This window comes from Myxocyprinus asiaticus, chromosome 38 (assembly GCF_019703515.2).
Source record: "Myxocyprinus asiaticus isolate MX2 ecotype Aquarium Trade chromosome 38, UBuf_Myxa_2, whole genome shotgun sequence".
Classification (NCBI taxonomy): Eukaryota; Metazoa; Chordata; class Actinopteri; order Cypriniformes; family Catostomidae; genus Myxocyprinus; species Myxocyprinus asiaticus.
In genome coordinates, this window is record NC_059381.1 from 20,010,044 (window position 1) to 20,037,972 (window position 27,929).

The window sequence follows — 27,929 nt, forward strand, 5'->3', positions numbered from 1 at the left end:
TATGCAAGTAATAAATTATGTGATGAGGTTACGCTATAGTCATTCGTTAAAGCGCTGTGTTGTGTGTTCTTGCCCTTTCCTGTTAACTCTGCCATTGCAATGTGAAAAACACAACCAACACTGCTGCCTTGCAATCTTGTTACACAAGCAATGAACAATATCTCATGAATTATTCCACTGGAATTCACTTGGAATATCACATCGCTCACGTCTCTCCTGTTTACGAATCATGTGCTTCACACGTAAAACTAGGCTTCACTCATGCACTTCAGATGAAGCATATTTAGTCAAGCACTGACAAATATCATTAAATTTGCTTTAGCGACCAGAAATTTTGCTTTGGCTGCTGCCAAAAAAGTTTTCAATGAAGGAAAAACCCTGACTGTTAAAGTGATAGAAAGCAGGGATGCATGATTTTTTGGTGGCTGATATATTATTGGCCGATAACCGAAAAAAAAAAAAAAAAAAGATTATTTCGCAGATAATGAAATTAGCGGCAATTTTTCACCAATAAATTGTTGCGGTTTATTTGCTTGCACCTAAAAATTATCTGACTACCTGCAGATACTTTCAGGCATGGACTCGGGCAGCCGCAAGCGACAGTGTGCATACACAACATGTATGTGTGAGTGAAAACCAAGCTCATGTCGCTCTGTGAGGATCATTTCAAACTCTCTGCACCTTACTGTTACATTGTTTTGGGACTGGTTTTAATCAGGATCATCTGCTGTAAGTAACAACATCCCATTTCTCATATTCTGTTTATGTTTCATGAGGCAGTAAAAGAAAAAGCAACAAAAACATGTATGCACGTTAAGCGGGAACAATTTCGAAATCATTTTCGCTTACTTCATGAAACAAACAGAATGTGGGAAATAGCACTTTGTTACTTACAGCAAAGAACTGCGATTAAAACAAGCCCAAACACAACCTAACACGGTGCATAATTCTTGAAATAATTCTTACAGAGTGACTCGAGATGGCTAAAAAAAAACTAGTTTGTGAGTGAAACGAATGTGCTTGTTGTATTTTCTAGAGAGACTTTTCTACCAAAAAAGATGAAGTCCCTGATTCCCCCATTATTTTATTATATTTGGATTTGCAAACAACATTAAATCCGTTGAGCTCTGGGATTTATGTTATCCAAATTCCATCTCAGTATTTACTCAATATGTTTACTGGCATACGCAAACACTTCCAAAAGCAAAATCTCAAATATCGTCAATAGGCTAAATAAAGCCAGAAGCCAAAATAGTTTTTGTGAAAAAGCTCAATGAGACACAGAAACAAGCACTGAAGATCCACCAACTAATCCTGGATGAGTGGCAGTTGCTGGCTTCAGCCCTTAAAGACCCATTAAATCGCTTGATGAGTGCAATTTTCATTCCAGTGTTGACATATTTCCTATCGTAACATGAGGTTGGGGCGGGACATATCGAAACACTTTGGTTTATGTCACAGCCTGGTGAAAACATGATTTGCTACTTGCTATTGCTAGTTGGTTGCAAGTGGCATTAGTCTTATTCTAAAGAGCACTTTATTGGACAAAAATGTGTGCCTCTGTGAACAAGAAACATTTATAACACAGGAAATCGGCAGTGTGTTTCTTCAGAAAGATAATTAACCCTGAAACATGCGTACGATTTTCAACAGGCACCATCCCCAATCAGACATTTTTCTTCAATTCAAGCGTGAACACATTTCCCTCTAGCACTACTGATAGCTTGTTGTGCACACAACCTCCAAAACACGGAGGGTTGTTCCCACTGGAACCAAGAAATAATCGCGCTCACATAAACAATAGTAAGTGCAATTTGGAGGTTGTATTTTCACACAATTTGGAGGCTGTTACATTTTCACTCCACTGATGTTTAGGATTAGGGTTGGGGTTTTCGTTAGAGCATATGGATAAAAAAAAAATATGCACTCCTGTTGACTGCATTACATAATTTATAGCTAAAAATACAGTTTGCTTTTGGCACCATCCTGTGGACATTTCAGCTGGATACTGGAGCTCACAAGAGCCCATACATTCAGCAACACTTCCGGCTTCAGCCTCTGAGGGGCAGCGATTCAAGTTTTGGTAAGAGACTGATTTCAGCAGCAAAACTTTCGACATACTGTTGCCGAATTCACAGTGTCTGGAACAAGACTGAACAAGGTTAATGTTCTTTGAGCAGAAAGACTACATTTTAAATGACATATATCTGCTAAAAGTTAATTATCATCAACTTTTTAGAGAACACTAACATTATGAAATGTTATAGAAATAGATATAACCTAAAATCCACAAAGCCTTGACTTTTGGTTTATTTAACTGACAAGGTCTTGTCATTACAGTGCTGTAAAGCAAGCTGTTGTGTCTTGGGATTGTTATTATTGTAATCTACAACTATAAGATCAAACTGACATGCCCACAGGGACATGGACAGCTCCAGGTGCGGGTCCAAGGAGAGGTCACTGCTAATTAATTCAGTTCTGCATCAGAGCACTGACAAACCCTGGCATCTAAACGTCCAAAAGTAACTTTGCTTTGCAAATGGTTTGTCACTATCGCTCCAGACAAAGAGTCCACCATAAATGCAACAATTACTAGAGCGAAAAAAAAATCTACAAAGACATGTCCTTGAGTTAGGCCTACTGCAGGTTTCCATTTCCAATGTATAAAAAAAGTTTCACTAAAGAAAAACATAACTTGGGGTGGGTGAGCATTCAATTGAGGGAACTCAGAGGTTGAGAAAGGTGTGGAGAAATAGCCTAAGTGGTGAGGACACTGCAAGCTCTATCATTTCAGCTCTTGAGGAACATCTGAATGTCCTGCATCTCACGGGAGCAGAATGCAATCACTCTGATGCTTCTCACTCACCCCAGGCAGCTGGCTGGCATCAATCTCGAGTAATCGGTGCCAGTGTCAAGTGCCAGCAGCTGATTAAAGAACATTGGGCAGCCTGTGGCATTAGGGAGCACTCCAGCAAGAGAAAGAGAGAATAAATAATTCTGCATTTAAGAACAGAGTGTGAAAATAAGGGTCAATATAGCACAGTACAACACAGTTCCAAATACATCATACATTTAAAAGTAATAGTTTTTAAGGTGCTTAAAAAGGTCAATGGAAGAAACCTACAATCAATATCTGACACTTTACACCAGAGTGGACCAATGGGATTTAACTGATGGCTTTTATTGGCTGAAAGTGCATATGAATAATTAATATATTCAGTCTTTAATCATTAATGTATGAGTCTCAATCCATAGTATAACAGGTCTATGCCCTCAGGAAGAGGTTCGCTGGTGCAGAACAGAGAGCTGATGGTTTTTGCTTCTTTGACAATTATTCTGAAATTCAATTCAGCAGTCTTAGGGAAGCTTAAAAGAGCAAATTAGTTTGATAAGAACAAATAATGAATAACTTACCCAATAAATAATTTACAAGCCTGATTTTATTAAACAGTGTTTTTGGGACAAGCAACTACTTTATGAGGAAAGACTGTCAAAAAACTTCATTTTTCATTAAGGGACAGTAAAGGGCATAATGCAAATTTTTGAGACACCAGCCCAACAAAGAGAACCATCCTTTCTGTCAGGTTGATAACTCTGGCTGTTTTATTAAGGGCTCAGATCAAACATGACCCAGAAACTCTTTGTGTTTGGTTGGTATACAGGGCATGGCTCTTCAGTGGTTTGCCTCCTAGATTAAAGACAGAACGTTTCAGGTTAGAACAGGAAATTGTTCCTCATCCCCTGCTCCTATTACTTGCTGTGTTCCCCAAGGCTCCGTTATAGGTCCCCTATATGGTTCACTCTATATACACTGTATGCTCCCTTTGGGCTCTACTTACAGAAACGCAAAATCTCATATCCCTGCTATGCTGATGATTCTCAGCTTTACAGTCAAAATAGTCTATACAAAACTGCACTGATATAATCCCCTTGTTACCCCTCTACATATCTCCATCCAGTTTTCTGTTACTCTCCCTTCTTCTTTAATTCTTACTCCACCTATGGTCTCCTTTGGCTGCAACATTTGCTCTCACTCACTCACTCACTCACTCACTCACTCACTCACTCACTCACTCGCTTCTCTTCCATAGTCTCTGCATCCCTTCCCTCCACTAACCATTTCTCTTCACTTGTTACAAAGCTACAAATGCTCTTTGCTCAACATTAATTCTTGACTTGATAGTGTTTGTCCTCTTACCTCCAGGCCAGCACGTGCCACACCCTCCAGCCCCTGGCTGTCAGAGACACTTCGTGATCACCAAACCAAGCTGAGGGCTGCGGAGAGAAAGTGGCACAAGTCAAAAGACCCTGCTGACCTGTGTAAGTATCAATCACTTCTCTCCTCTTTTTCCACTAGATTTTCTGCTGCTAAAACTGATTATTACCAGAACAAGATCAGTAACACTTCAGATTCCCGTAAACTATTTTAAACTTTCTCATCTCTTCTCTATCCTCCTCCACCACATTCTACTACTTCTCTGATTGCTGATGACTTTGCCACGTTTTTTACTGACAAGGTAGTGAGCATCAGCAGCCAGTTCTCTACACCTAACACCCACAGCTACTCTCTTCAAACATCCCATCCTGTTTTCCTCTTTCTCTCCGAGACTGAGGTCTTCAAAGTGCTCCTACTACCTGTCCAATTGACCCTATCCCCTCCCATCTTATACAATCTGCCTCTCCATCGATATTACCTGCACTCACACACATTATCAACGCATCTCTCACAACTGGAAACTTTCCCAATTTATTCAAGCAGGCTTGAGTAACCCCACTGCTTAAAAAAACCAACACATAACCCCACAGTAGTTGACAATTACAGACCGGTCTCTCTCTAACCCTGTCAAAAACTCTTGAGAGGGTCATATTCAACCAGTTGTCTTATTTTCTCTCACAGAATAACCTACTTGACAGACATCAGTCTGGCTTCAAAAAAGGACACTCAACAGAGACTTCCCGCTTGTCAGTAGCTGAAACTCTGCGAATGGCAAGAGCCAACTCCAAATAATCTGTCCTCATCCTCCTTGACTTGTCTGCTGCCTTCGACACAGTGAACCACAAGATCCTCCTGTCCACCCTCTCTGACCTGGGCATCACAGGAACTGCACTTGGATGGTTTGAGTCATATCTCACTGGCAGATCGTTCAAGGTCTCCTGGAGAGGAGAGGTGTCCAAGACACACCAGCTGACCACTGGGGTTCCTCAAGGATCAGTGCTTAGACCCCTCCTTTTCTTGATGTACACAACATCACTCGGACCGCTCATGGAGGCACATGGCTTTTCCTACCACTACTATGCAGATGATACGCAACTCTACTTGTCGTTCCAGCCTGATGACCCTACTGTCTCAGCTCGTATCTCTGCCTGCCTCTCAGACATTTCAGCCTGGATGAAGCAACGACACCTTCAGCTCAACCTTGCCAAGACAGAACTCCTTATGATCCCAGCCAACACATCTGTTGAGTAAAACCTCACTATTCATCTTGGTTCAACTACACTTGTAATGTGTAGGTGCTGGACAGAATGACCCAGGAGCAGAGGTAACAGTTCCAAAAATGTTTATTAATAAAGTCAGTAATGCACCAACGCACAGAGTAGAGAGCAGTGTGTGCATCGTGGAAGTCAGGAGGAGCTTGGCAGAATCCTTCGTAGAAGCTTGCCGATGAGAGAGATGTCCATTGGACAATGCGAGCAACAGCAGAAGTATAGATGCCCAGCACGCGGGCATAGAGAGGAATTCCTTTGTGGATTGCCAGGCTGAACTTAGCGAAGACTGGAAGGCAAACCACAACCCGAACAATGCGGGCAAACCAAAAGAGTGACAAGACAGGACCAGCTAGACAAGGAGAGCGAGGTTAGTAATCAACTTAGCATAATAATCTGGCAAAGAAACAGTGAAACATGAGGGCATATGTAGGGAGTGCAATCAGGCTGGAACAGGTGTTGCTCGACAAGCAATCAGTAGCATGATCAGCGCCGCCTTGAGAACAATGAATGTTCCCATGGAAATGCCGATCATGCCAGTCGAGCGCGCCTGCGAAACACGAGGGAGAGAAAATGACAAAACAAACAAAACAAACCTGTGGGCTTACCAGAACAGTGACAACACTAACACCAACCAGAACAGCCCAGAACCTGGGAGTGGTGATAGATGACCAGCTTAATTTCACTGCACACATCTCATCAACTTCCCGGTCTTGCAGGTTCGCACTTTACAACATCAGGGAAATCAGACCTTTCCTGTCTGAATATGCTACACAGCTCCTGGTTCAAGCTCTGGTAATTTCAAGACTGGACTACTGCAATGCTCTGTTGCCTGGCCTTCCAGCCAACACAATTAAGCCACTGCAGATGGTCCAGAATGCAGCAGCGTTTCTGGTCTTCAATCAGCCAAAAAGGGCTCATGTCACCTCACTCTTGATTTCACTCCACTGGCTACCTGTTGCTGCCGTATCAAATTCAAGGCTTTGACTCTTTCTTTCAGGACAGCCAATGGAACTGCACCCTCTTAGTTAAATTCACTTCTTCAGGTCTATGCTCCAACTCGCCCTCTGTGGTCTATGAACAAACTACGTCTAGTGGTCCCATCACAAAGAGGCTCAAAGTCTATTTCACGATTGTTCACTTTCTCTGCTCTTCTGTGGTGGAATGAACTTCCAACCTCCAGGTAACAGTCTGCTGTTACCTTCTCAACATTCAAGAATAAAAATCCTTGTCTGTCTCTTTCGTCTGTGCTAGAATCTTTACTACTCCAGCCATTGTGAGAACTTTGCAGCCCTATACTGCACGTTGTTAAGCTTTGTATGACAAATTGCTTGCTGTGTCTCATTTGTGAGCCACTTTGAATAAAAGCATCTGCTAAATGACAATGTAAATGTAAATGAATGTAAATACATTGGGGGCCCAGAAACAGCAAAAGCAGTGGTGTCTGAGGGATCTTCTACCAAAATATTTAACTATTTTATAGAGTTTATCAATCAAGTGCAGTTGGACATGAATGTTAAAAGATCATCTGTTCGTTTTGAAGCATAATAACAGCATGAAATTTGTACATTCAAATAATTTTTATATTTCGTTACTTTCAGATAGTAAGTATGGGGGCATAGAAGCCCTTGTGACTGAGGAATGATACTAAATGGGGGTTCAGGGGAATGTAGAAAATGTAAAAGTCTGAATGGACAATTTTTATATTTTCATTAAAGTGAGATAGACTAGGCTACAAACTAGTGATTTTACTCTATTTCCTTGTCATCCATGGCAAAGATGATGACATCTGATTAATTTCACAAAATTAGAACAGAAATCTGTTTGTTTATTATTAAAGTCTCTTAACATGCTGATAAATAAAGTTAAATTTAGAAGAAAAAACTGTTATGTTCTAAATGCTCTCTTGAACCACGTTAACTTATGTGGTGCCTCATGTCTACTCACATGTGGAGAAGAGAGGCAACGCATGCAGAGCAGGACAGGGCATAAATTAAGTGTGTTTGGTGCTACAGAAAAATATTCAAGAAAAAAGCACAGAAAGATGAAATCTGGTGTACACAGCACTGTTGTTTTGTCGTGCTGCTCACTACATACGATGAGAAGGTGCAACCATTGTCATGATGTCTTGCGGATTTTTTTATCACAATAAATATTGAGATCGTTTTATCGCCCAGCCCTAGCAACAAATATGAATGAAAATAAAACATTCCTTTTGCAAATTAGAATAGAGGAACCGGGCGCTCTGCAAGAGATGGCACTGCCCCCACAGAGCCCCCCACTGAACATCGAGACAGTCTGGGATTACATGAAAAGATTGAAGCAATTGAGACTAAATAGATAGAAGAACTGTGGTGAATTCTCCAAGAAGCTTTGAACATCCTATCTGCCAACAACCAAGAAAAACTGCGTCCAGGTGTACCTAGGAGAATTGGTGCTGTTTTAAAGGCAAAGGTGGTCACACTGAATACTGATTAAGCTTTTTTATGTTTACTGGACTTTGTATGATGTTAATTGATAAATGAAAACTATTTATGGCATTATTTTTGAAGACATCCTCACTGTGCAACATTTTTCACAAGTGCCTAAAACTTTTGCACAGTACTGTACATACATTATCTGCCAAAGTACATAACTCTGTAAAAAATCGTGGTGTCATTTTGACTCCACCTTAAATTAACAAGCAGATCAGTGCCATTATCTTCACAAAGACCTAGAAATCATAGTTCATGCATTGATCTCGAATTGACCATTGCAATTCTCTTTACTGTCTGTCTCAATCGTCCCTCTCTCACTTGGAGATGGTCCAAAACAGTGCAGCTAGGTTTCTAACAGGAACCAGGAAAAGAGATCACATCTCTCTGTACTGGTTTCCCTTTGTTGGTTACCAGTCAAGTTTAGGATTAATTTTAAGACTATGCTCTTTGTCTTGCTTGTACACTTGTGATCGGATCACCCAAAACGTATCTTAATACCAGGTACTTAGGGTCTCAGATGGGGATGATACACACAGTCTGCAATCAGTCATGTATAGGCATGTGACGATACACACATTTCACGATAAGATGCAGAAGCCTCACGATACGTTCATTAAAAACAAAAACAAAACAAACGAGCCCAAAAAATGTATTCTCTTAAAACATATTCAAGGATTCAACATAAATGTATTTTAAATATGAAGTGACACAACAGTATCTGACATAGGCAACATAACTTAAAAGCACTTCATTTATCAGCAGACTGTTATGAGCTAAATTAGTTTGTCTACATTCAAGTAATTTTCATTTGAATAGCATTTTTCACAATGCTCATCGTTTCAAAGCAGCTCTGTAGAAAATCATGCTTTAAAGTCTTAAAACCCCCAAAAAGCAAGCTAAAGGTGACCGTGAAAAAAAAAAAAAAAAAAAACTCCTTTCAATATGAGAAAAAAAAAACCTTGAGAGGAACCTGATCCCTGGCTTTACGATAAATGTGCATAATACAATATTATTAGCATTCTTACCAGCTTATCCAGTGTGTGCAAGTTTTGTGCTCATACCTGTTTACATTTCGACATCAAAGGCAGAGAATAATAAGTCTCCTGTAATCACAGGTTATGTTGTTGATTTTTTGAATAAGATGGGTTTTGATAGTTATGAGCGCCTTGCTGTGCATGTTATCATGCTTCGTGTGGGCTGGGAGAGGCTGGCTGTTAATTGTAACTCTCCGCTGCTCTTTTTGCCTCACAAATCCACCAATTTGTGTGGTAATGTCAGCATAAATAAAACGACATGATTGATGTACTGTAGCACAGGGACACGACTGCTTTGTTTGGCAAATTCGACAAGCTCTCTACTTGCCGTTTGCCATCAGTCTTCCAGCTCTCAACTCGCCTATGTAGACTCCTTGCTCCATTTTCCTGTGAGCACTCAGCACCGCCTCTCTGGTTTCGCAGCTCTCAGTGTTGCATAGCTTGGTTTTAATCACACATGTATTTATTTATGTATCGTACGATACATATGATATCAAATCAATGAGCATTGTATCATACGATACAGTCCGATACAATATTTTTTTTACACTACTAGTCATGTAGTGCGCGCACCACCACAACAGAAAACAAGATTGTGAGTTGCAGGGTGCCAACTGCAAGCCGTGTAGTGTGCGCTTGGCTTAAGCTGTTCTTCTGTGTCTTCCATTCCTAAATTGCTCTGTGTGTCCCAATTCTGTCAGTCGTGGTTTCACTGAAGATTTACTTGGGTTTGGAAAATTCCTAGAACACTGCAAACACGCCTTCCCGCATCACTCATTGGCCCTGTTTATTTGACCAGTTCGCTTTTTGGGCTAATCAATATGGAAATGACACTGTTGAATTTGACTAGTACTGACAGCAAAAACACAAACAATGTGTTTTAACTTGAAATAATGATTTAAAAGAGAAAAAAATAAAAAAATTCATCCAAACTCCAAGGGAGAAATGTTTTGGAGAACCTGACTGAAAACAGTGTTCCCACACCTTTAGACCAATGAATGTCCAAGACTTCTCCAGGAGTTTTCCAGTCCTTCACAATCAGGGTATGAAATTTACTTTTTTGCCCACCAGTCACATTGATTTTTTTACCAGCCACTTTATTTATCACATACTGTATAGATTATATGTTTTTTCTATTATATGTACACTATATACAGTAGAAATAAACATATATAGAGTATACTCTTTATATGAGAGCATACACCGATCAGCCACAACATTAAAACCACCTGCCTAATATTGTGTAGGTCCCCCTTGGGCCACAAAAACAGCACCAACCCGCATCTAAGAATATCTTTCTGAGATGCTATTCTTCTCACCACAATTGTACAGAGCGGTTATCTGAGTTACTGTAGACTTTGGCCAGACTGGTTTGAACTGACATTCTCTGTTGACCTCTCTCATCAGCAAGGCATTTCCGTCCACAGAACTGCCACTCACTGGATGTTTTTTGTTTTTGGCACCATTCAGAGTAATTTCTAGAGACTGTTGTGCGTGAAAATCCCAGGAGATCAGCAGTAACAGAAATACTCAAACCAGCCCATATGGCACCAACAATCATGCGACGGTCCAAATCAGTGAGATCAAACTTTTTCCCATTTCTGATGGTTGATGTTAACATTAACTGATGCTCCTGTATATATATCTGCATGATTTTATGCACTGCACTGCTGCCACACGATTGGCTGATTAGATAATTGCATGGATGATTGTTGGTACCAGACGGGCTGGTTTGAGTATTTCTGTAACTGCTGCTCTCCTGGGATTTTCAAGCACAACTTGTCTCTAGCATTTACTCAGAATGGTGCCAAAAACATCAAGTGAGTGGCAGTTCTGTGGATGGAAATGCCTTGTTGATGAGAGAGGTCAACAGAGAATGGCCAGACTGGTTCGAACTGACAAAGTCTACAGTAACTCAGATAAATGCTCTGTACATTTGTGGTGAGAAGAATAGCATCTCAGAATGCTATTCTTTTTTCTTTTTAATTTGGAATGCACAATTCCCAATGCGCTCTAAGTCCTCGTGGTGGCGTAGTGACTTGCCTCCATCCAGGTGGCGGTGGACGAATCTTAGTTGCCTCCGCGTCTGAGACTGTCAATCCGTGCATCTTAACACGTGGCTTGTTGAGCGCGTTACCACGGAGACATAGCACATGTGGAGGCTTCATGCTATTCTCCACGGCATCCATGCACAACTCACCATGCACCCCACTGAGAGCGAACCACATTATAGTGACCACGAGGAGGTTACTCCATGTGACTCTACCCTCCCTAGCAACCGGGCCAATTGTTTAGGAGACCTGGCTGGAGTCGCTCAGCACGCCCTGGATTAAAACTCGCTACTCCAGGGGTGGTAGTCAGCGTCTTTACTTGCTGAGCTACCCAGGCCCCCTCAGAATGCTATTTTGAGATGCAGGCTGGCGCTGTTTTGGCAGCACGAGGGGAACCTACACAATATTAGGAAGGAGGTTTTAATGTTGTGACTGATCAGTGTATACAGTAGCACATAATAGTTTCATAATATTATCATCAATGATACATTTGCAACATATACCTAGAGGCTAAAATGTAGACAAGCACAGAAGAGAAACTTCTTGTTCAAGCATCATTTCTGAGGCTGTACTGAATTATTATGACAATACATGACAATTCACCTGAAGTCCCAATGTAGCTGCATGCCCTTTGCTTTGTATGGTAATGTATACAGCATCAAATATCTGGAATTATAATGTCAAAATACAGTGATGCGTTCACAATGCACATAAAACACGAGCGCCACTGAACCTCTGAAAACACAGCGAATCATTCAAGCATACCATCGGATTTTCTTTTGCCTGTTCTTCACAATATAATAAGGCGTGTTTGTTCAAGAGCAAATCATGTTTGTCTAAAGGAATTCCTTTTCATATGTCACTCCGAGACGTCTTACAGTTTGAACAGATGACCAAAATGACCCACCACTACACAAGAAGCACCCGCATTTGGCGTGGCAGGGTGATTATTTATTACCCTGTTCACAATTATTGGATATGGTTTGTTTTATGATTTTGTAAAGAGTGCACACACAAAGAGCAATTGTTAGCCAAATAAATATTTTAGAGCTAAAAAAAAAAAAAAATAAAAAAAAATAAATGTATATTTACTACAGAAATTTCCATGGCTTTTTAATTTTTTATTATTTTTTTTTTACTTTTCCAGGCCTAGAAATCACAATTTTAAAATATAAGATTTTTAGGTTCCCATGGCATGCAATCCCTACGTAAAAATTCAACGAACCCAATGCTCAGAGACTTATATAAGTCAAGAGTAAAAAGCATAGTGTATCTCCATAACAGTACATGTGTGCACAACACATTTAATTACAGTTAATTGTTAAAGGCCCACAAAAATTAAATAACTCAAAAGTCTAGAGGACAAATCAGATTTACTAAAAGAACATTGCACATTCTAAATTGTTCAAACCGATACATAATTGAATACTGTCATAGGCCTAATAAATGAGATCATAAGAATGACTGGCCAAAAAAACCTGTATTTACTAGTAACAGGAAACTTGCAGACTTTTCAACCCTAAGTTTTGAAATACTGCCTTAAGATCAAATCTGCAATCTAGCGTTGTTATTAGCCCATTCATAACTCATCAAATAGCCTAACATAGAGCTTGACCTTGTCTGACCCAATGTCTACATCACAATCCAATTAATAATGTGAGAGATTATCTTACTGAAGACCCAGTGCACCCTGTTTGAAATAAATCCCTGTTCATCGCACACCGACAAATCAAAGCTTTTTTTTTTTCGGTGAGTGTGTCGATATTTTTTCTTTGCCCGCGAAGAAATTCCTTGACCAATAATATATAAGATTTAGATCACGTGTCAGAAGCCGTTGCAGTTACCAGTGCCAGAGCAACTGGTGGCACTAAAGCACAGAAAGCTGTTTTGACCACCGACATTAAATGCTGAAGTAACTCCATTAAGAAATCTTGAACCAGCAGTGAGGATGTGTAATTCATTTGCATCAAACGCCTTAAAAACTGAAAAAAATAAATAAATTGTAAATGATATTGCTGCATCACTGCCTTGCATCCCCTTTGCCTTGCATCCCCTGATCTTATGTGGATTGTCTTTATAATTTATTCCATATTCCTGCATTGTTTGGCCTTTGCATTTAATCTTACTCATGGGGGGGGGGGGCTGGGTAGCTCAGCGAGTATTGATGCTGACTACCACCCCTGGAGTCGCGAGTTTGAACCCAGGGTGTGCTGAGTGACTCCTAAGCCACCAAATTGGCCCGGTTGCTAGGGAGGGTAGAGTCACCTGGGGTAACCTCCTCGTGGTCACGATTAGTTGTTCTCGCTCTCAATGGGGCGCGTGGTAAGTTGTGCGTGGACCGCAGAGAGTAGCATGAGCCTCCCGTGCTGCGAGTCTCCGCGGTGTCATGCACAACGAGCCACGTGATAAGATGCACGGATTGACATCCCGATTGAAGCGGAGGCAACTGAGACTTGTCCTCCGCCACCTGGATTGAGGCGAGTAATCGCGCCACCACGAGGACCTAGTAGGTAGTGGGAACTGGGCATGCCAAATTGGGGAGAAAATAAAAAAATAAACAACTTTTCGGATCTTAAGTGTTTTTCTTAGCTGAATATAAATAATATTATACTATTGCTGTGACTTGCAGTGCGCTCTGTGTGCCTTTGAATACCAAAAACAAAATCGTGCTATTTTTAAGTCATAAACAGCCTTGTCTGTCATTAGCTGTATATACAGTTTAATAATGGATCAGACTGAAGATGGGTTTTGTTGGGTAAGATCTGTGTTTTATTGCTTGCATTCTTGGAGTGTTTACATTTCATAAAATTTGATTTGTAACATGCAGGAATTTGAGCAAATATTACACAAGCAGATGTACATGGAAATATGTTACAGTCAAACATTTGTTTTAACAGTCATTATGAGTGTGCATTACACAGTGATTTTAAACAAATGTACTTAACACAAGTATATACAGTATGTGTGACAGTGGCATATAATTAATATTGTTCCAAATGATGTTTTAACTGTTACACCATTTTTTACACTCAATTCTAATCACCCCTAAGACTGTATACTGTCAGTCAACTTGTCCAGCAGGTGAACTAAAATAGTTTGTGAAGTGTCTCGAAAGTTTTCTTTCTCGTTGAGCAAATCAAAACACTTGTCATCGCTGCTGCAGCATGTAGAGAAATGCGTTTTATTTTTTTCAATCTGCTCGCTAGAGAATCGTTTGCTTTTCTTGTTTGTTTTGCATACTTGTCAAGTGGTTATTTCTTCTCACCCGATGATGGGTGGAGGGCGGACCAGTTCAAAGGTGCGTTGAGTCACCAACCGTTCCGGGGTAAAACTGCTTGTCGATTAGCACAACCTAAAGTAAAGGCGTGAATGTGTTAATGGTGAACATTCACTTCGCTTTCTATGGGAAAGGGCCATTTGCCTTTGATTTGCCTCTCATACTCACGTCGCCTTTGGTGTGCAAAGGCCTTAAGGTGTACCTACCATGAGTTGATTCTGACAATAAGTCAGCATGTTGTAGTCTATTAATTCAACCGTACCAACACCAAAGTCCTATTAACGAATTCACAGGCTAGTTGCAATGCATGGGAACAGGAAAAAGGAAGGCCGATGTAGCATCCTTTTGCATTTCAGTCAAATAAGAGGTAACAGGAAGAATAATACATAGCTGTCAGAATTTTTAAAAAATCTCCAGTGATGAGTCATCCTTCAAATTGCTCTTTCCCACAGCTGGAGGATCAAGCCGTATGCTTGCTTTGCTTTAGAAGGTTGCAGTGAATATAACAATCACAGAAGCAATTTATATCAACTGTGATTTCAGAAGATGATCAAGGCACAATACTGTTCAAATACATTAAAAGATCACTGATCTATCAGGTGTACAGACAGATAATACTGATATAACCATGTCTTCTAAAAACCCAATGGCTTTCTTGAATTTTCACCCAGCTATACTCAACAAGTGTCAAAGAAATCAAAAGATATAATAGGGCACTGAATGAAAAAAAAACTAATTAAAAGTAATTGGCAGAAAGCAAAATCTCACTCTAGCACAAACCCTTACTGTCATGGACTGTAGATATGCTCAAAGAAAAGACCATTAAATAGTGCAACACTGTAATAAACTGTTTCCAAGATATCTGACTCAAGATATGTGCACAGAGGCTCCTCTGCACTCACACAGATTCACACACCATGATGCCAATTGAATAATGAATGAGAACTCTTTTTGTCAAAACTTCCTCATTACGTCCCCATTGTAGGAATTCCCTGGCTGTTCTCCAACCTCTCTCAATGTGGGAATTGTTTACACGCAAAGAATCCAATAAGGAATTCCAATGCATCTCTACATAAGGGAGACCAATGGAGAAGCTTTTCATGCTCTGCACGACTCGCTCACTCAGCTAGAGTGAGGGGGTCAGGGGATGAACTGATGTATGCGCTTCCAGTAATTAATGGACATGCAGCCTGGAATGACAAAGCCCTCATTCCAGCACAATGAGCCCTTAGCCTTCAGTGCGGAGGGTTAAAGTTCAGGCAAGGATTTGTGTGTGGCAGTACTGGTTGTCAAAAGACAATGAATCCTTTGATTGCAATGCAAACTTCTCAGCTGTTGAGAGGATGAGTTTAAGTATGGTTTCATTTGGCAAATGTAAAGGTTATGTAAGCATTTGGAATATTCAGGAAGGTTTAACAAAATATAGTACTTCGCTTTGCTTTAATATTGTATGTGATGGGGGAAAAGCAATTAATGAAAAATATTTAGGAAAAAATAAGTGCACTCTAGAAGAATTATCATTAGAAGAAGCTGCTTTATGAGGGGCAGTGGTGGCTTGGCGGTTAAGGCTCTGGGTTACTGATCAGAAGGTCGGGGGTTTAAGCCCCAGCACCGCCAAGATGCCACTGTTGGGCCCTTGAGCAAGGCCCTTGACCCTATCTGCTCCAGAGGCGCTGTATCATGGCTGACCCTGCACTCTAACCCCAGCCTAGCTGGGATATGTGAAAAAGAAGAATTTCACTGTATATGTGCAAATGTATAATGTGTGATAAATAAAGAAAATTATTATTTATTCTACACATAGTGCTGGGCGCACATTCATGAACACTGCCACATTGAGATTTTATGACCAGCCAAATATAGAGCGAAACAGTGCCCACCAAATTTTTCAGCCGTCTAGGTTTCAGAATTATTTTTACCATTCTTCTCTTCAGTAGGGATTTCATATAATCCTCCTTCTAAGTTCTAAGTTCTAAGCCATGAACCAAATCCACCAGCTCTAAGTTGAATCACACATGTCTTTTGTCAGAAACAAAGCAAAAAAGTATGTGAAAATCGGACAAAAAGATATAGTTACAACTAGTGGTCGACCGATATATAGCCGAGGCCGATAAATCGGCTGATATTCAGAATTTTTTAATAATCGGCATTGGCCGATAAATTATCCTGTTTGGCCGATTTGTTTCTTGAGGTCTCTGAGAATCGCCTGCTTGCATGTGAAGTGACTGAGACATGTAAACGACCAGTCAAGCTTCTTTTTGTTGTTGCCATTGTGTTACTACAATAATAGACCGGTGTGCAACAGTCTCATTTAAACAGTCCGCATATCAGAGCTCAAAATGTTAAAGTGCTCGTGTTTCATTCTCCCTCTCTCTCCTCAACAATTCCCTGTAACATTTAACCGTCTTGTCTAATGATAAAAAGGCAAATATCGATAAAACTAATTTCATATACCGTCTGCAAATATGCACATATCTAGTTTAAACAGATGTAATAAACCAACCACACACAACTTCAGCAAATCCAGCATCCTGTGGAATGCTCATAAATCTTCCTCTGAAGCACATATTCTAACAGTCTCTACTCAACAGTTCCCTGTTACTTTTAACTTTCTTTTCTTATGATAAAAGGCAACTATCAATAAAACTTCTATTATATACCGTCTGCAAATATGCAGATACCTCGTTTAAACAGATGTAATTCACGAACCTCATGAAAATCCAGCGTTTTCTTCCTGTCTAGCACTCATCTACATTAATATATCTTCTTTTGAAGCACGTACTCTATCAGCCAGAATCAAAAATTCAGGATCAGGATCAAAAGTTCCTCTGATTCACAAATCATGATGGTCACTCTGTGAAAATCCAAGCAGGCGATCCAGGCCGTTTAAACTGTCAGGAGGTTGCTGCTCGTGCTGGATCCGCACGAGCGTGTGAGTGCAACTTCAAAGTAAAAGCACTTCAGGTGCGCTATAAGTAAATATCATATTCACTATGCACTGTATGTACAATTTGTTTGATTTGGTATTTTTTGAGAAAATGCAATTGCTATTGTGGACATGCCATCCATGGTTGCTGGACTACTGCGTGTGCTGTTATTTCATCTTCCTAATATATTAACATTTTCTTCATGGGCAAATAAATGACTACATTTTGACTAAATTTCAGAAATCAGAAGAAACCGTTATCTAGCCATTCTTTTTTACAAAGTTAAAGTTTTGTGTGAAATTGAGAAAATATAGTGCTAAAAAAGAGTTTTAATTTTTTAGCAATTTTATGTTTATGTTATTTACTATATTAAATTGTGTGATAAATCGGCACTGTAGTGGCCTATCGACCACCCTGCATTCTGAATATCGGCATTGGCCATTAAAAAAACCCATATCGGTTGATCACTAGCTACAATATTATGCAACATCTTTAATGAGGATATGAACTGTAATCCCATAAAGCATTGTGAATGACCATCAAATTAAAAACAATGTGTGTTAAAAACAATGGTTCAACCTTTTAAGCTCAGATGGCGGCCCATGAGAAAAATATAATTATCAAAATATTAATAACCAAAACAAAATTGGTATCTTAAAAGCTGTACTTAACAATGCATGTAGACATTATGACCAAAACTGAACAAATGCATTGAAATTTGCCAAAAGAACTTTAGCTTTCCTAGATCAGATGACTTCACCAGAAATTATGCAGTATGTTGTACAGCGTCATGGAATGCTAAACTAATCCTATTAGGATTCAGATCACTGCAACCAGGTGACAGTCATCCAAATATGGGCAGAGAGGATCGTTCACTCCAATTACATTTGGCCACCATGAGATAGCGCTAAATATATGACACAGACTTAATGATGTTTTAAATGACAGAATGGAACTGAATGAGATCTTGTTACTCATGCTCATTTGAATGTGTAATTAGTGCTTATGTACAAGTATTATGTATGATTTGTTTGGAGAGGCTTTTGGACACTTGGAGATATGTTTTTGGGCATTAAAATTAATAAATTTTGTAATGCTATAACTTTTGATTGCTTTGTTGTATCAACACAAAATTGTCCTTATTTACAGGTGACATGATTGGGTACAAAACAAAAGCAGTTTTTCAGAGCCACTTTATTTAAACCCTGAGAGATATAATGTCAAATCAGAAAATAAATACAAAAAAAAGTTAATTTCTGGCTTTTTTTTTTTTTTTTTTTTAAAGCAGTTTCTTAGGCTAAGAGTCTCAGAATTTATCAATCTATATCATTAAAAAATGTGAAAAGTGCACAGAAGTTAGGGCTGGGCAATATTTTGAATATTAATAACTGTTAATTTTGCTGACGATATCGCAATGATTTTAATGTGCTTTCATTTGGCCATTAAGTTTTATAAAGAGCGCATCAGTAGACTAATTTCACGATCCTTCAGGGCTGCACAATTAAACAAAATAACATCAAAATGGCAAGTTGGTCATATGTGATTATTAATCCACAAAAGGCTGTAATTTAGAGACAGATAAACACGGTCTGTGTGTGATTCAAAATAAACCAGTGACGCGCTGATCTGTGTGCACGCGCATGGTGGTGCTCTCAGATCAGTTCACGTGCATTGTGAAATCAATGTAATGCAGGTTCGAGCAATTGCGCAATTCCAAACATTAGTAACAGTTACAAGTTATTATACAAATCTACAAACGTGGCACAGAATAACAGAAAAGGAGGAGATTACAGCATTTCTGGAAATGCAAAACATTGTAAACTGCCAAATGCACATGGCCTTTTCTGTGTCGAAATAAAAGCTCCTTGTGAAGTTGAAGTAAATATGACAACACTTCCGTTGTCAAAATAAAAGTCCCCAGGTGAAGATGAAGTAAACAGGATAGAAATATATTACTTTTGTATAATGCAAATCTAATAATTAGAATAATAATGCTAATTCAGCATTATATTATAATAATCAACCTGACATGTCCCACAGTAATAATTTTGTATTATGCAATGTTCAACTGGGGTTTCAAAAATAAGTCAGTGAAGTAGCTTTGCACACCTTGTTCATTCACAAAAATGTATTAGTGAAAACATTTGAAGGTGAATAATGCTTCTTATTAAGCTACTATGTATCAATATGTATGAAATATAAAGTACATATCAATGAAAATGATTGAATTTCATTCTTCCTTGTGTTTATTTAATGAAAAACAAATTATTAGATTTTTATTTAATGCCTTTAAAATATTTAATCTACTTGGCTACAATGGCTCTTTGGATGAAATGATGGTTCCTCTGAAGCAAAAAAAAAAAAAACACTTTTGAGCCATTTTAGAGCAAATACATAATTATCGAGATATATATCGAATATCGTCAATAGACTGAAAAGACAGAGATACAATTTTATAAATATAATTTTTTTTAAAGACATATCGAACAGCCCTAACAGAAGGCAGTCCCATATTGTAGAGCGTATCTAAATGCATTCAGCGGGTGACGCGGAAATAAAACACAGAAACTGTGCGCAACAGTGAAAGCCGCCTCCGCACTCCTCCCCCCCAACCAACCACCCCCATCAGACAAAAGGGGGGCCTGTTGAATAAGTCTTCAAACCACCAGCGTTTTGAGCTGAGCATTCATTCACAACTGTTGATAAAACTGGTTTACAAAGTGCTTAGAAGGCTGCTTCCACCACCATGACATGGACTAAATGCTTTAAAAGATAAACACAAATAGGTAAACAGCAACACACATAAAACAGCGTACTAGCTGACAAGACTTCTCTTTAGGAAAGAAAGCGATATAGCCTAATGATAAGGTTGAGTACAGCTTGCATTTCCCTGGGCCTAACGACGAGTCAGCTCAATGCACAGCACTTTGCTGGATGTATTTGCCTCATGTTTTCTCAATGCCAGTCTAATTAGTCTATTTGGTTAGGCTGCATTGCGTCAGCCTGACTCAAACATCCTTCAAAAGATTTCAGCTCTCAGGTTCTCCGAAACAAACAAAAAAGCAGCCCAATTACAACAATCTTGTTCTCTGTCAAGTTTACTCAATCTTTAAATAGACTATGCCTCAGCTCAGCTGATTTATGCAAGTCCCTACTGGAATATTTAATATCTGACCACAACTGAGCAAAGAGCCAGAGAATGTTCATTGCACAATTCATATTGCCTGTAACTACTTATGTGAGATCTTAGTTTACTGAACATTATTTTAGTATATAAATGATAAATCACCAAGTTGTTGTGGTGTATGATAAACATCTTAACAGATAGCTTTAATAATTATCAGTATAATGCTCCAAATAATAAAGTTACCACTACGTCAGAATAAGCTAAGTGGAATTTAAGTATTGCAAAAGTGGGTTAACTTTGCATTACTATTACTTTCTTAGACAACATGCCCATTCAACAGAAAATATTAACAAATTCCCTTGACAAAAGCACAAATGTTCATTCCAGATAAGTGCATCATATTAGCCAAGTCACTAAGAGGAAGATTTGTGTGTCTACTTCCCACAATGCTCTACTGGATTTCTGTACGTTTTGCATACGTTTACATCCTCTGAACTGCAGAAACTTTGTTCACAACCACAGCATCCAATAATTTCAGCCCCATAACCTAAACTCATATCAGCCATTTAAGTATACTTTGCTTAATGGAAGAAGAGAGAGAGAGAAAACAAAGAAAAAGAAATGACAGCAATAATTTTCATGATTTCAACACTAAGATTTAAAATTCCTAATATCACAGAACAGTGTTATGACCTGGAGGCATTCACCAAGTACACATGAAAAAATGCAAACCACTCCACACAAGGAAAACAGATGGCAGCTGTGGAGAACTGAATGCTAATTAGGGCTGCCCCCTGATAGTCGACCAAACCTTAGTCGATGAGAAGAGTCTTGGTCGACCAAGTTTTGATTGGTCAGGAGGTCGCAGAAAAACTCCACAGGAAATTGACGAACACTGGTATTACCGCTGGTTGGATGCAAGGTGTTACTATGGGGTTATTTTCGTTAAGCAGGGTTATGGTTAAGCCTACTACACAATAAAGACAGACACCTTGATTTCAAACTTTGAACTTTATTTTTTATTTATTTTAACAAAAAATTCAAATGAAACTGGAAAAAAATTAAGTGCAATTAAAATGTGTGTTGTTCAACTTTTTGAAAGATGGCTTTACAACAGTTGACAACATCTCTCTAGCAAAGAACATACTTCATCTGTGCATTCTCTACCGGACGGGTATTTCGTTGTCTGGGAAAATACATCATGTGTGTAAATAAATTTGTTGAATATTCTTGCTTAAGTGATTTTGCATTGAAAATTTAATTAATTTATTTAAAAAACTTAAATCAAATAAATTTCTAAATTCAAATTGCAATCCAAACGAAACGAAAAAGCAAATAAAATAATGAAGTGATATATATGTAACCACCTTTCCATTTACCTTCAGGCAAGTATCCGTCTAAACATGCAGGCGGAAAATTACTTACACAAATGAAGACATAAAAACAATTATAAATGTAAAAATAATAATTATAATGATGATAATAATCACTGAAATATAAATCATGGTTATTTTATGTTTTAATAACAGATGTATGGGCTGCAGAGTTGTCAAAAGTTGTCAGAGTTTTCAGTCAAAAGACTGAAAGAAAGAGTGAGAAACTTTTACATGCGTGTGTCCCACGAGACTGCACACCTCCGTGTCAGCGTGTCATACATGCGCATAAACGGCTTTTCTGTCATTAGTTCTTTATTAATTTTATTAATAATATAATAAAAGCAGGTTTCTTCAAGCACGTGTCTGTGTGTCTATGGGCAAATTATTTGTAATATTAATTTGATAATAATAGCCTAATAATTATAATAATTTAATGCATGGGAAAATGAGCCAAATATCATGGTCATAGGCATCAGCTATGTATAAACAACCCTAATGTGCATTTCTCTCTATAAATTAACAAAATGTTCAGACAGTCTCCTTGCTGGTTTTTCCGACACATTCAGAATCATTACCGGTTTTGCCAGCGTCGCTGCAGCTCGCTTCATGCGTGCGCTTGTAAAATTTATATTTTAAAGGCTCATTATTACAGTTTAGTATTTCTCTGTAATGTAGAACAGTGTTAGCAATGTTACTTATAACATTCTTTCTCAGCCCTGGAACTCAAACCATTTTCCGATGCCCCCCAAAATATATACATTTAAGTAATTAAATTAATATCATAAGCATGTGACTAGTCGACTAATGGCTTAAACTAACGACTACTAGTCGACTAGGAAAATCTTTGGTCGGGGGCAGCCTTAATGCTAATATTACATTGGCTAGATGTGGCTAACACTGTTTCTTAAATCACATATGTTGGTTTCTCCAACACAAATTAAGCTTATAGTCTAGAAATAAATTCTTTAAAAAGGAATGTTCCGGGTTTCACACAAGTTAAGCTCAATCGACAGCATGTGGCAAATTAATTTAAAAAATCATTGTAACAAGTAAAGAATGGGCAAGGAGGAGGCAGGAACTGGCTGAACAGTCAACAAAGGTTTAATGATATAAATGAACTTAAAACAACATAAAACATAAACACACACAACGCGGCCGCATGCATCTCTCTGTCTCGTACCGGCGTCTCCGGCTGCCCCTCATCTCGCTCTCCCGCTGATCAGCTGATTCATGCCCTCCTCCTTGTCACAATCATTTATACTCGTCCTTTGTTTTTAAAACAAGTAAAAACCACAGTCTAAGTAAGGCAATTACAATGGAAATGAATGGGTCCAGAAATGTTAAGTACACTTTGTTTCAAAAGTATATCCACAAAACATAAACACTTTTAGTAAGATAAAATCGCGTACTAGTCTTGTACATGTGTAAAGTTATATCCAATATTAAAACTTTAAGCAAACGAGGGACGAGTCTTAATTTTTTTTTTTGTGATAATCAACATTATGCAATGTCGATTGAGCTAACTTTCATTGAGCCAGGAACATTAATTTAATCTAGAATTAAACTCTGTGCCTATTACAGAAAATGTAAATTACCAGCTTTAATTCAGAGAAACAATTTAGAGCAAGACACATTTTAGGATACAAAATGTAGCCTTAAAAATAAACATGCTTGATATAAATGGCAAACTTTTAAGAAAATGTAATAATGCTGTATTGACAAAAACAAACAACTTGAACAAAAACACTGAAACACTGAAAAAAGTGAAAGCAGCTCTATTGAAAATACTAACCCAGTAGACTTCAAATCAACTTAATATATTTATGTTTGAGATGAGAATATAATTATATTGCATAAAGTCCAAGTGATATTCACCTGTATGCAAATATTATTAGGTAATAATTTAAAATCAGTTTAAGATTTTCTAAATAATTTATGTCTTTAATTCAGAATTCTGTACAGCATCTCCTACGAGTCTTCTTTTAAAAGAGACCATTTTATTTTGAGGATGAGCCACCAGTTAGAGTAGTTTACCTAAAAATGGAAAATTTACTTTTTCTCACCCTTATGTTGTTCAAAACCCACATGCTGTTACTTTTTCTTAGAACATAAAAATAGATAGTTTAAGCAGCTCTATTCCACAGAATAACAGTTTATAGTGAGCAGGAGCTCAAGCTTCAAAAAGGACTATTAAAGGCATCTTAACAGCCGTCCATATCAGTGTTTCCTAACCACTGTGCTGCGGCACACCAGTGTGCCTTGAAAGATTGTCAGGTGTGCCGTGGAAAATTATCAAATTCCACAAAATAAATAAATGCATGAAAAAATATTAATAATAATAATAATAATTTCAGGGATCCAAACTCCTCACCTTTCGGAGAAATTTGCCATTTTGAAACCATAATCGGTCACTTTTGTGATTGTGAAGAGCAATGATTAATGTGCAAAAGTGACTGATATTTATACGCGTTAAGGGTCTTTCACATGACTCGCGTCAGCGCTGCAGAATACATTGAAGTCTATGAAGTGACGCCACTTTACACCAAAGTGTTTTTCACACACACGTTTTTGCTTCACCAATAATGTCTTTGAGAGTACTAAGCAACAAGAAATATTTAAAAACTGTCCAAATTTCTGATGAGATATTGAATGTCTCATAATCTCTTTTAATTAAATATTACCTTATCGTTTACGAATATCAGAGATCCCAGTTATTGAACTAATTTAAACTCATCAAGAAAACGCTTAGACCTAAACATAAACGAGTCCTTTTATTACTTTGTGCTATCAAAGCAACTGCACGTTTATTTTCTCTCTTCCAAATACATGTTTTCAATGTTTATTGTACACACCGCCCGCTTTTTTACATGGCAAACGCGTAAAATCACCCCTCTGTGACGCAACTCTGAGGCGTTGAACAGAGCGTTGATGCCTAGACTCAACTCATGTGAAATGCGCTTTACAATGACGAAAGAACATTATTGAAACTCAAAATTATAATTATTTGTCTATTATTGTGGTCGTTTCTTTTCCATGCTCAGCAGTTTAAATAGGCTACTGTAGGAAAATTATACCGTAGATCTGCTTTGTGTTTATAATTCTTATACTGAAGTCAGTAGATCTGTAGCCATGCAAGTTTTAATAAAGGAGGAGAAGGTAAGGACGTTATTGAAACTCACTATTATTGTTGTCTTTTTGGATGAAAAATAATGCTCAGACTGAAGGCAGACTATAGATCTGCTTTGTTCTTTTAATGCTTAAACACTATAAAGTCTCTTGGTAGATTTCAGTCGTGAATGACTCAAAATGATTCACTGACTCACTCATAGCACATAAGACGCTCATTTGTCACCACCTAGTGACATTTCCAGAAGAGGTCACTGAACTAATCAGTTAATAAAATTGAACACATTTGTGAAACATTATTTTGCAGCTAATTCTGCACAATTGTGAACTTGAATAAACTTGGAATTACTAAAATAGCTGGAATTGGTGCTTTTAGCTTATACTTTAAAAAAAATATCCCCAGAAAAAAATGTTCGTGGACCAGTGATTGTCTTACCTTTTTCGCCCCTCAAGAGTTTGCATCCCTGTAATTTGTTGTGGCATTGCAAGAATAAATCTACAATTAGAAAAGAAGCAAATTTGTTGTTTTTTCATTACCCATTTAGCGCTCTTGCCACCTGTGACCTCACACAGCGTAGCCTACCTATGTGACTTCTTTTTTTTTGTTTTTTTTGCATAGCCGAATTTCAAACATTTAAAGTAAACATGCTACTAAGACGGATAGAAAACATGGACAAGTTCTTGAAAAGGAAAAATATTGACGATGGTTAGCCTATGTGGGATAGTGGTGTGCCATAGAATTTTTTAGTCGTAAAAAGTGTGCCGTGGCAGAAAAAATGTTGGGAAACACTGGTCCATATGACTCGTGCATTATATTCCAAGCTTTCTGGAGCCACACAACAGCTCTGTGTTGTATGGACTACTTTTACGGTATATTAATAATGATTTTTTTTCTATGGACCTTGACAGTAGTGCTCAATATGAACTCTTTTTGTATGTATATGAGCAATGTTTGGGTTCTTGAAAGATTGTGTTAAGATTCAATGGTTTGGTCCCCCACAATGTTCAAGACATGGTTACGTCCTTGGTTATGTAGGTCACATATCACTGCCATAACACATACTGCTTGTCTGAGTTAAAGAATAGATGAACTAATGAAATCAGACTTTGACCTCATACCTTTTGGAAAGGAAAAGCTTCTGGAGCATTCTACAAAAAATTCCATATGCAATCTTTGCTAAGAAGTAGATGCTTTTGACTTGGTCGGCTTTACACAGACTATGTATCACCTCTTGAATAGTCATCATGATAGCTGGTAACTTTTATTATAAAGTACATTAGCTGTTACCAGTTTGGATGCTTATCTTGCTCCTTATGAGAGCAATCGGCAATTATTTCATCAATAAGCCATAAAGCGTGTAACATTATAGCCTGCTATTAGTGTTTAACTGTAAGAAATATGTAGATCTTTAAGAGATGTTATATGGGAAGGCATCCTTTACTCTCCAAATAATCTCTCATCATGCAGCAAAGGATATTGTATGTTAACTGCCGCATGAAAAATGGAAAGATGAGAGGAAATATGACCTTGAAAAGCTGCATAGCATCAATCAGTAACAGCTCATCATTTTAGCAGTCAATGTGTGTGATTCAAGTAGGGCAAGAATGTAAGGCAAGGCACCGAACAGATAATGAGGGTAAAATAGGTTTATAACAGTGCTGGGCAATGACAGGTCTCTGATACAGTAGCCAACACAGTAATGATCTCAATTATCTGTTTGAATTTGTTGCAATGTTTTGTGCATGTCAGCTTTCTGACTATCTGGCTAGATTATTGTGGTTGCCCTCAGAAAGCTTGCTCAGAAATAATAATAATAATTATCATAATAATGATGTAAGCTGTATCACAATACAGGCAGAGCTTTAGCTATACACTGTGCTATAATTCTATCACCAAATCAATATTCTGAGCAGAGCCGAAGAGCACAGAACTGCTTCAATATGCAACCAGATGCCTCAAGCTGACTATTAAATCTTAAAGTCAAGTCTGGTAATCTTTTAGAGACTTTAATATAATTTAGGATTCACGTCATTACATTTCCAAAGGAAAGTGCCCAAGAGGAGAGATTTTTTCACTGTCTAAAGCATACATATGACACCTGGCCCATTTGATTGATTCGTGACCATTTTTTTTTTTTTACAGCAAAAGGGCAGACAACGTCAAACATTATTGCAAGTGGGTGATTCATGCATTCTCATTGGACTGCTAGAGAAAATTACACATAAATCCTTGCTGTTGTGTTTGTTACCTTTAGACTTTTCGATTCTCGATGTCGTCATTCGTAATGTGTAAATATGTTATAATTATAAATTGTATTGGTTATATACCCTGCATATAATTTGTGTATATCTTACCTTAAAAGCCGATTAAAAACCATTTAAGGACAACAACTATTAAGAGCTTACGCATCCTTAAAAGTAGGCTATAGACTACACAGATCCACAGTCTACCCCCAAGAGACTGTGCCGTCTATTAACATAATCTCCTAATCGATTCAAACTTTCCACCTACTCCACTACGTGTGAACTCTACTGCTCAAATGAGCGATATAAATGTACGGCTATTTCATTAAACGAGTTTATTATATGAGAGCACGCGCGCGCACATGCAAGCCGCTCCACTTTCTCCGCACGCGCATGAATTTCCCTGATGTTATTAATAACTTTAACAGAAAGTCGCTATATTTATGTACTCACCGGTGGTGGAATCGTGTAAACGATGGCGAAAATGAATATCTGGGTGTCAGTGTGGCTCAGCACCGATCTCTCCAGTGATCCTCCAAGAAGACCGCAGCGAGCCAGCCGAGAAACCGGGTGCCAGAGAGTAGCATTGTGAAAAAATACATTTAAACGAGAAAAGCCCAGAAAGTCCACACGAAAGAGGGTTGTGCTGCGGAAAATTGCACTTCAGAGAGATGGAATTATGAAGGGACATTAAAAAATCTCCGTGTGGGGAAGGGGGTCTGTCGAGCTAGCTTTGCAGCTAGCAACAACCAACCAGCTGTTCGCACGGCGTTCCTGACTGAACTTTAAACAGATATGACTGTATA

The 27,929-nt window shown here is 38.4% G+C and overlaps 1 protein-coding gene across 3 annotated transcripts in view; it reads right to left on the bottom strand.

The window, feature by feature from the left end:
* The window catches only part of arhgap32b (Rho GTPase activating protein 32b), a 153,379-nt gene extending 125,450 nt beyond the window's left edge, over positions 1–27,929 (bottom strand). Inside the window, exons 1-2 of one of the 3 annotated variants that reach the window (XM_051678374.1) lie at positions 27,577–27,929; positions 4,199–4,275 (exon numbers count right to left, since the gene is read on the bottom strand). The gene's annotated coding sequence lies outside the window, so the exon portion shown is untranslated. Of the gene's footprint in view, positions 1–2,866; positions 2,985–4,198; positions 4,276–27,576 lie in introns of those variants that run through there. The other 2 variants (XM_051678375.1, XM_051678376.1) reach the window with 2 other exon arrangements.